Below are 10,495 nucleotides of genomic sequence, written 5' to 3'. Positions count from 1 at the left end.
AGCAAATAACAATTTGCCAAATTATAATATGTATAAAGGTTTTAACAAGTTATATATTTTCTGTTCAATCATTGTACAGCTACTTGCAAAATCCCTTCATTTTCCTAAAATACTGTTCTGAGAAGAGAATATCTTCCTTTTTATTTTCTGCAGAGACCTAACCTACTCAGCTGGATGCTCTTCTTTTTTAAGGTTTAAGTCTTAGGTAGGGAGAGAAGAGTGACTGTTCTTTCCTATTCTCATCCACATTTCAAATTTTGCTTTCTGCAAAAGCAACTGTAAATTTTACATTTTTAACATGATATATTATTACCCATAGTGATTGAATTAATTCTTCTAAAAGAAACTAAACAGTGGGTCAAATTTGTCGTAGGTAGATATTTAAAGATGCCAGAATTTTCCATAATTTAATAAACATTCATCTTCTGTTAATAAAAATATGAAAGCAATTAAAATAAAATCATATTTTCAACAGAATATACTACCATACACTTTATTTTAGACTAAATTTGTATTAAAAGCATCACATTTTTTTTCTAATTAGAATGGTACTAAAATCACAATTTCTATTCCCTGTGTAGAGAATTAACATCATATTCTTCAATGACTCTCAAACTTTTTACACAACAAAACCTATGGAAATCATGCTGCTGAAAGTATATACTACCATATATGCACAAAGAATAGTTACATTAATATAAAATATGGCAATGCCTCAGTTTACAAATGCTTCTGTTTGGAAACAATTCTATTCACAAACAGAAGCATTTGGCATAACTTTGCTTCCGTTCGTGGACTCCACATAGGGTGAGAAACATGACCATGGGCGTCTTCCTCACATCAACACAAATATGGCCATCTTACTCAGAAATGTAGAATGAATTAAGTTTGTGAACTGAAGTACTACTGCCTTATTGTATTTTTATGCTGATTTTTCAAAATAACACTATATCATTAATGTTTTCATAAACATTTCAGTTTTTTCTTTTCTGTCACTTATTGATAAGTTTCATCACCTGCTAGAATGTACAAACATCAATTTTAGGGAAAATTTGTCAGAAAAATTTTTAAAAATATATGAAAGAAACTGCTATCAAGATTCCATTACACACACACACACACACACACATTCACACACGCAAATAAAATGAACAATGAGCTGTAGTTAAACCAATTATGGAAATTTATGTAATAAAACCAAATATTCAACCCAAATGAATCAAAGGAGGAAAAAAAAAAACCCAGAAAATAAATATAACAAATAGGAGAAAAAGAACAAGGAGGTAGACTTAAATCAGAAATTGTTAATAATGATATTAAATACAATTCTAACAGAGAGAGGACAAGTAGAAAATCAAGGGCAAATATATGCTTTATTATATGTGCTGCTGAAACAAGCACAAGGCCAAATATATGCTTTATGAAGAATCCATTTAAATATATAAAAATAACAGATTAAATACACAAGGTGAAATAAACTGTATTATGACAAACTTAAAACTGGGGAAATTATCATATATAAATTATACATAAAAACAAAGAATATTGAGAGAGTAAAAAGGGGTCAACTAATATACTAAAATAATATTAAATATGTATGTATCTAATAAAAATACCTGAAGCAAATATTATAGAGACGTGATTAAGCTGACAGTTATAGTTAGAAAATTTACCACTCTTTTCACCATAACTGATTGAACAGATAAAGTATCAGTAAGAACACAGAAGACTTGAATCACTCTATGAAGAAACTTGATCTATTTGATACAATAGAACATTCCAATAAGCAGTATAGAAGGAACATATAAACATTCACCAATAGACCATATTTGGGCCATAAAACTAGTCTAAATAAAATTTAAAAAGCTGAAATAAAGGTATGTATTATTACCACAAATGTAATTTAAATCATTTATATATATAATATGTATGTATATACAAAATCCTCAACTGTTTGAAAATTGAACAGCACATTTCTAAATGGCCTATGCATCAAAGTAGATATTAAAGAAGTCACACATTTTCAACTAATTAAGAAAAAATACAAAATATTATAATTCATAGAATGCTGTTAAACACATATTTAGTGTAAAATTCATAGCTTTAAAGACATTAGAAAATGAATGTCTATAAATAACTCATGCAAGTTTCCACCTTAAGAGTCTAGAAGACATTACATTGACCCTACAATAAGTAGAAGGAATAGAATCTTAATGATAAAAGCAGAAATCAATGAGAGAATGGACACTCAATGAAGACAAAAAATGTTTTCCACATAGATCAAGAAGGGAGCCTCAGGGCTGGGGGTTTAGCTCAGTGGCACTGTGCCTGCCTCACAAGCACAAGGTCCTGAGTTCAATCTTTGGTACCAAAAGAAAAAGAAGGCAGCCCCAAATTCAAACTTTGGTGAAACATTAAATTATTTTGCAATACACAACACGTATTAGAGATGGAAAGGAGGGAAATGTGATTATTTTGGGAAGATGCTTTTGTCATGTATATATTGCTATCTCTTTTGGGGAATACTATTGAGAACAATTTAAAGCTCATTAAAATAGATATTATCACTTTAGGTAATATTCATAGATATTTATTAAAAGCAGTTTCAATGTATCACTCAGAGAACTGCAAACGAAGACATGGCTCTGGTTTTATTGAAATACGTCTTTTGTCTACATAATGAAAGATATTTAATGTTGAAATCTGTCATAACTTAAAGACTGACTAGATAACCCTTATGTTTCTAATACTGCAATTTGAAGACTTTATATGTTCATAAACTGACAAATGAATTGATACATGAAGTAGGAATTTGAGTAATTAGACACTGCATGTTCATTAAGGTTAACGTATTAGGTAGAAAAATGCAAAATGGCTAACTCTGTACAGATTAGCTCATTTTTTTTTTTTAACCTCCTCACTTTCAAGTGAGACTAAGATTTGCGGTGAGTTCATAGACAACTCAAGTGCCAAATTTTATAGGTAAAGGACTATCTCCACCGATGCTCTCATTCTTCCTAATGTTCCTTATTTCTCTTTCGTAGAATATTCAACAATTTCTACCCTCTGGTTCTCTCATGTTTTTCAAAATGTCACACTGGTTTACACCCCTTTCTTTTGCCCAGATTAAGGCATTGAAATTTCTCTGTTGACTTCCCATTCTCCCCACTATTTATCTCTCCTTTCTTTTTGCACAAATAAATAAATACGCAAATATGAAAAGCACCGTCAAAGAAAATGTGAACTAGGAAACAAGTGTGGGCGATAAAAGGAGACTTTATCTCAAAGAGCACAAGAAGGCACAGTCTTTGGTAGAAAAAAGAGGGGTAGGTGTTATAAAGAGAAATCTCCCACCCAAGTCCCCACTGTGGTCCATTCTACAAAAGAGAAAGGCAAACCATTGGTTGGGTGCTGGGACACAAAGCAGCCTGTTTATCATTGGTAGTTGAAGCAGGAACATAAGCTGGAAAGGCCCATAAAGATGAGATAGTGTTTCTTTGCAGGAACAGGAAGCATATGTGTGACTCCCATTTAACAAATAGCTACTGGAGTCCATTTTGAATTTAGATTCAATTAGCCATGTGGATCTTTCTTTGGGATTCAACTTTTCTTAAAAAATGAAACTCCTGATTAACAATGTGCATTTTAGACTGGCCATCCAATTGACCATAGTTTCTACTTTTTTTAAAAAAATGTAAATAAACAAACATCTTTAACATATTTAAAAATTTAAAGATATTTTCCCTTCTCAAACTATAAATGACCACAACTTAGAAAGAAAATATTCAATATCAATTTTGTCCATCAGAACACATTTTCAGGGAGTGTTATAGGCTTCAAGATTTTCAAACAACATACAGTGACCTGAGGAGTATTTATAAGAAAATTTAAGTATCTCTAGATGGACATTATTAAGAAATATGAAGTACATAGCAAAACTAGAGATATTGTTAAAAGCTATACCCTTGTGGGATAAAAACTAGTACATGTCACACCATAATGAGAGACTTATGATCTAGTTACAAGTCAAAATTTATAGTTTTCAATTAAAAAATTCTACTTTAATTTTCAGAATCTTAATATGCATTTCGTATATGGGTGAATGTCCTCTCTTTTTTTCTTTAAAAAATTCTTCACTATTATTTCAGATGAATTATTACTCATGGATTTCAGAAATGTTCTTTGTTTATTAAGAATCTTTCTAGAATTTGTGTAAAGCTTCACTAACCTCACAATTTATTTTAAGAATAGTTATCAAACACTGTACTTCCCGTTCAGCAAAAATTACATATCTTTATTATGATGTAGATTACTTAAAAATGGCACTTTTATTCCTGAAATTTATTCCTCACTTTTAGAAGATTTTTTATTAGATGAGTTGCATTTTTTGATTTCTTATATATATTCAGGTAAGTAGAAACTAAAGTATGCATTGAATTTTGTTTTCTTAACTGAAAGACAATTATATTAAATTAAATTCCCAACCAACAGGTGCGAACTTGGAATACACACCATGTTCTAATGTGTTATTTTTTCATTTTATAACTACTTTTGATATGCATGTGTGTCATTTATGAATTTATATAGCAGTTTCTTATTTTCCAAAATTTGGTGCTCTATTTTTCCTAATAAATAGTATTATGAAAAGTAGAAACTTTTGTTGTTTTTTAATTTGTTGAAAATACCTTTATGGTTTTTAATCCTGAATTTTTGGTTTAAAACATTTGCCTTTTTTAAGGAGAATTCCTTCTAGTCTCACTAATTTTTTAAAAGTGTGGAGTAGATTTTCATGCTATAAAATATGGAATGTTAGATTTTTCATGTTATTCATAATAATTCTAATAGCTTTCTTAATATTGTACATTTTTAAATTCTTAAAATGCAACTATCCTTATCATAGCTTGGCATAACATTTGATTAAAAGCAAATTAATGAGAAACAAATTGGTCAATATGAATAAAATTTTCATAAAAATAAAAGTGACCTAAAAATAATGTCCACAATTATTGGTTTAATCAGGAATTCGGACTAATGTCAATGGTCACTTCTGAATCAATTTCAGGGAATTATTATTTTTAAAAAATGGAACTGACTTGACACGAGGTGATAAAATATTTAGTATTTGTAAAGTGTTGATAAATTAATAGAGTTCTAAAATGGAAAAGGCAGAATTCATTAGTGGTAGAGTAACTTGTCTAACTTTGCAAGGCGCCCTGAGTTTGATCTCTACCACTGCCAATAAAATGAATTTTACCCTCTAGAGTTCTCTGTTATGTTAGCAATTTTACTACACATAGTCTCCTTTATTTTTGTCAAGTTTTCAATTCACATTGACTGAGTAAATAAAAATATTCCCACTATTTAAAAATATGATATTGTTACTATAGTAACAATCTATTCTGTAATATTTAAATTAGTAAATCTCTCAGTATTTAGTATGTTTAGATAGTGATTCTTAATAATATCACAATTTCATCTGTATATTTTTGCCTGTGTCAGCTTGTAAGAACTTTTATACTTTTTAATTTTTTTAGAAATTCAGCTATTTGTCAGAATAATTTAATAAATTATGAGCAATATATAATAATACTTTAAAGTATTATTTCTTTCAATATTCTTAATATAATTTTGTATTTTTCTTTTATTAAACTTGGTAAAAATTTTAAGTTTTGTTTATTGATTTGCGAGAAATATCAACTTTTAGATAGTCCTCTATTATTTTTATAGTGGCTAAAACATTTTATCCTCATGCCAAACAACAATGTTTCTAGAAATAATGTTTCCCATCTACTAAAGATTCTGGGAATTTTTTATGATCCTCTATTGGTCAATTCAAATGTCTAAATTTTAAAGATATCTTACTTTGGACAATTTCACAAACACATTGACACATGAAAGAGCAGAAAACACATGAGTAGTACACATAGAAGTTCTTGTTTTCTGGAAAAAAAAAACTACTGGGATCTATATTATGTAGAAAGATATTTCTAGAAGTTCTTCCAACTTTGTCTCATATGATCAGATGTGTAGTGTTTTCATCTATACGATTTTCTAAATATTTCATAATAGTGGTTTTATATTTTTCTCTGATATAATTGCTATGGGGAAATATGTTTATGAATTTTATTTTCTGACATGGTAAGTGTTTAATTTTTGTCATGTGGAATCTTGAGAAGATAATTCATATAATTTTTGGTGTTTTAAATTAATTTTCACACTTGGCATATTCCAATACCAGTATCTCTACATTTTCTGTGGACACTTCACAGTTGGATTACATGGGAGGATATAATGACTTTTAAGTACCTACACATAAACTGCCTTCAATATTATGTAATTCCCATAACAACCCAGTGAGGTACATTTTTATTTTTTTCTGGTAAGCAAATAGATTTAAAATTAATTGCTCATATCTTTAGTACAGGCAGTGCTGGAAATCAGAACTGGGTGTGTGTGATTTCAAAGCCCACTGCCCTTTCACTAAATTACAGTGCCTTTCAAGGAGATGTTATTCATATTAGAATTGCATAGAGTTTGATATATACATCTAATTGTTATGCACTTATTGTATTATTCATTTCTTTACAGTAGTTACTCAATTTTTAATGGTGGTTTTCCTAGGATAATTGGATGCTGTAATATAAAGTGGCGTTTTAGAAATGTGCATTCCCTTGGCAATCAATTTCATCTAGCACAGTTAGTGGCTTCAATTGCTAACTCTTCCTGACGATCAGCTTCCAAACTCTTATTTGAGCTCCAGACTTGAACTTCATTATGTTTTTGTTTGCTTTGGTGCTGGGGATTGAACTCATACCCTTGATCATGCTAAGCATATATGCTCTACCAATGAGCTACATAGCCAGACCCTGAAAATATGTATTTTAATAACTCAGATTAAATGTTTCATCATATTGAATTAATTATTAAAGTTAATTAATATGTGTTTAATGCAGTGTTTGGAAAACAAAAACATGAAAAATACAATAAAATCATCTATAATTCTACAAGTTGAGAAAACTATTTTTATGAATTTCCCTTCTGTTTAATTTTTTGTATTTTATATGCACACACACATACATTTTATCTATCAATCTAAATCAAGCAAATTATTCTGGTTTGAGCCTATTTTTCTTCCTTAACAATGTAATGTGAACATTTTTCATGTTGTCAAATATTATTTGATAAATATAACTGTATTGTATACCTAAATTGTACCAATAAACTTAATAAAGAAAAAAAATACTATTTAACAAAGTGATTTTTATTAGCTCCATTGTGTTGTATTATGCATATGTATTACAGTAGACCAATTCCTTATTTTGGCTACTTCATACTATGATTATGTGCAAATTTAATGCAAGTCAAATAATGTACATTGGTGTAAATTTAGAATTTCTTCTACTGACATAACAAGCAAAATTACTTGAAATTTTCTGGGGCAGACTTGTCTTGGAATTGAACAGCTAAGGGGAGACAGTGGTGAAATATGCATCCTGTGACAGTATCATGTTCAACAATTTCTGTTAATGTACATTCCATTTCAGGATGAATTTCATCATGAGCTAGCTCTCTCACATTATCCTAAAAATTTCCAAAAACCTTGCATAGTTAATTAATCTTTCTATCAGGTAGTTTAATGTTGCCAATATTTTTCTGTGCTCATAATAATAGCTATGAGAACTAAGGTGACCCTTCTAGCTAACCATCTTCTAGGGACAGATGCACATGGAAAACACATTTTCAATGGAATTAAATGCTGTAGCATAAATCTTGATGAGAATATTCATTACTGATGCTTCTTCTGTTCTTGGCATCCCCAGAATTTCTTCCTCTACTTTCTTAAATCTGTTATCTGTACATTTGTGCTTTCCTGTAAATGGTTTGTGAAGTAAAGAGAACATTTACTTCCCATTTGACTATTTTATAATAGCTTCTAAATAGGAAAGTTGTGAGAAAATGTTCACTTATAATGTGAAGCTATTGAATTTTTTCATAAAGGCGAGAAAAAGGAAAAAAAAAATCTCATTTCATCTAATGCATTTCACAGATTGCCATAAACCAGGACTCTTTCTCATTGGAAAGAGAATGCTGCTTTTTTTCAATAGGAAACAAACATATTTGCATCAGAAGAGAATGGAGAATCTGTAAATAGAAGGGTAACTTTTGGTTGTTGCTATGCAGACTGAGCTGTCAACTCTCAGAGACATTTGGGGAGTATTTTCACACAAAAGGTGAGAATCAAATCATTTATTCATTAGATTTTATGGTTTACTTTTCATACATTATAAGGAAATTTTTAAAAATACCCACTTTCCATGACTTGATCGGGTCTTTTGGGATAACTTTGTCATCTAGCATGATGACCCTTTTATAACTCTGGCTCCCAGCTCCCAGTTTCAAAACCTCCTTATCTGCATGGGATTAGCTAATACCAGCCATTTCATTGATCTTTTCATCTCTTAGACTTATTACAACTCTAGTATCAGGGATATAGAAACCTCTTTCATATCATTTAATATCTTCCATTCCCTTCTAGGGAAAAATTTCCATGTCCATTGTGCTATCTAATGCTGGAGTAGTTTTGCATTTTGTATGTCCCGTAATTTCCTGGGTATTATGGCCTCCCTTTCCAGACTGAACTCGTTGACTGATTTATCTTTTTTACTTCCTATCATTCTAGTCCTCTGATAGCTTAATCGATTTAATCTCAACAAATGTCCACATTCTAGTTCCAATGTTATGCTTATTACACCTGCACCATCAAGAGTTGATGGAATTATGTTGTTGAGCAAATCTGCTACACACCCGTCCTAGTTAGTCTTGTTGACCTCTTAGTAATGCTAATTTTTTTCTAAATAATTTCTGAAAACCCCCTTTAGTATCTTCAAAGAATGAAGCAATCCTTTTGAACTTGTTTTAAGTTATCAGCTTTACTCTAATTCTCTGGTTTTGAACAGGTATTCTTCTACATCAGGATACAGTGGTTGTCTACGGTGAGTGCTGTTATGCTGCCCTTTTGCCCCATGATTATTATACAACTTCCTTCTCCTTTATTTATGTTTCTTGTTGCAGGGGCTTTGAGAAGTTGTTAAGTCACAGAACTACCTGAAGACTGAAGAAAGGGAGGTTTCCTGCATTTACCTTAAGAAAATGATTAGGAAGGTTTGTAGCATTTCCAAGAATCTGAAATTATGTGTGTATTCAAGTAGTTTTGCAGTGGAGCCTCCAGGTCATTCTGAGAAACCCAAAAGTCTAAATCTCACTTTCACTTGGTCTTTGAATTTTATTTATCCCACTAGAATTGCTTTTGGAGGACTTGGCACCCAATTAAATTTGAATTTAAGATAGTAATGTTTTACCATGACTATGTCCTAAATATTGCAAGAGACATATTTATACTAAAATATTTATTTGTTATGAATCTGAAATTGAAATGTATTGAGCAACCTGCAGTTCTATTCATTAAACCTGAAACCCTACTCCTTACCCATACTTGTATGGCTGTACAACAGCATGCCTTTTTTTGCTTTTGATGGCTGTTAGTAATCCTTCCTTCCCATCTGCCTACAAAGGTGCTATGGCCAGTTTTCTTCTCTGTTGTAGATCACACTGATCTCCACCTTTGTTTCCTACCAGTATTTCTCTTCCTATTTCTCCATGTCTTTTTTAACCTTTATAAAGATCATTGCCTTGATTCTGGCCTTTCATGTAGATCAACCTTTCCCATACCCTAAATTTTTACTTGTAGGTACTGAAGGAGTGTTTCTGAATGATGTTACAAATGTAGTACAACCTTTTTCAATAGGCCTTCTATGATTGCATCCAACATTTTTCCATTCCTGGTCTTGAGTTATAAATATTTATGTGTGTACTTACCACTTCCCAATTCTTTCTTTTCACTGGCATGGATCAAACTGAATTGATACATATATGCACTTCCACATGCAAGTCACTGTGTAACAGCAAATAGGTCCTTTACAACAAAAATACCCTAAAAGTCACTATGTTATGCTAACATGCCTTGCATAGGTCACAGGTATGCTGAGAAATTGATTTCCATTACCAAGTCATTCACTTCCAGCTATCAGGAGCCAATTTTCCCCAGTATGCTATCCGAATGTGTTTTCTACATGGTGCTATGTTGTGGTTAAGATGAAGAATCTCTGATTTATGGGTCCCAATTGAATAAATTGGCAGATAATTGTTATTTATCAATATTAACCATAAGTGAGTGGTTTTACTTCATGGTCAGTTTCCTTAAAGGATTGTTCCAAGCTTGAATTTATAAAATTCCTGAAAACCTTTTGCTTTATTTCATTAACATGACAGTGATGATTTTGCAAGGACCCATGGCAGGGATTATGGGTGATCTAGAAATTAGTCACTATGTCCTTAAAGATATGTCAATACAGCTGAAGGCACACACACACACACACACACACAGAGAGAGAGACAGAGAGAGAGAGAGAGAGAGAGAGAGAGAGAGAGAGAGAGA

This window comes from Fukomys damarensis, unplaced genomic scaffold (genome assembly GCF_012274545.1).
Source record: "Fukomys damarensis isolate Sample0158 unplaced genomic scaffold, DMR_v1.0_HiC HiC_scaffold_5, whole genome shotgun sequence".
In the NCBI taxonomy this organism is placed as follows: domain Eukaryota; kingdom Metazoa; phylum Chordata; class Mammalia; order Rodentia; family Bathyergidae; genus Fukomys; species Fukomys damarensis.
This window is presented reverse-complemented; position numbering follows the sequence as displayed.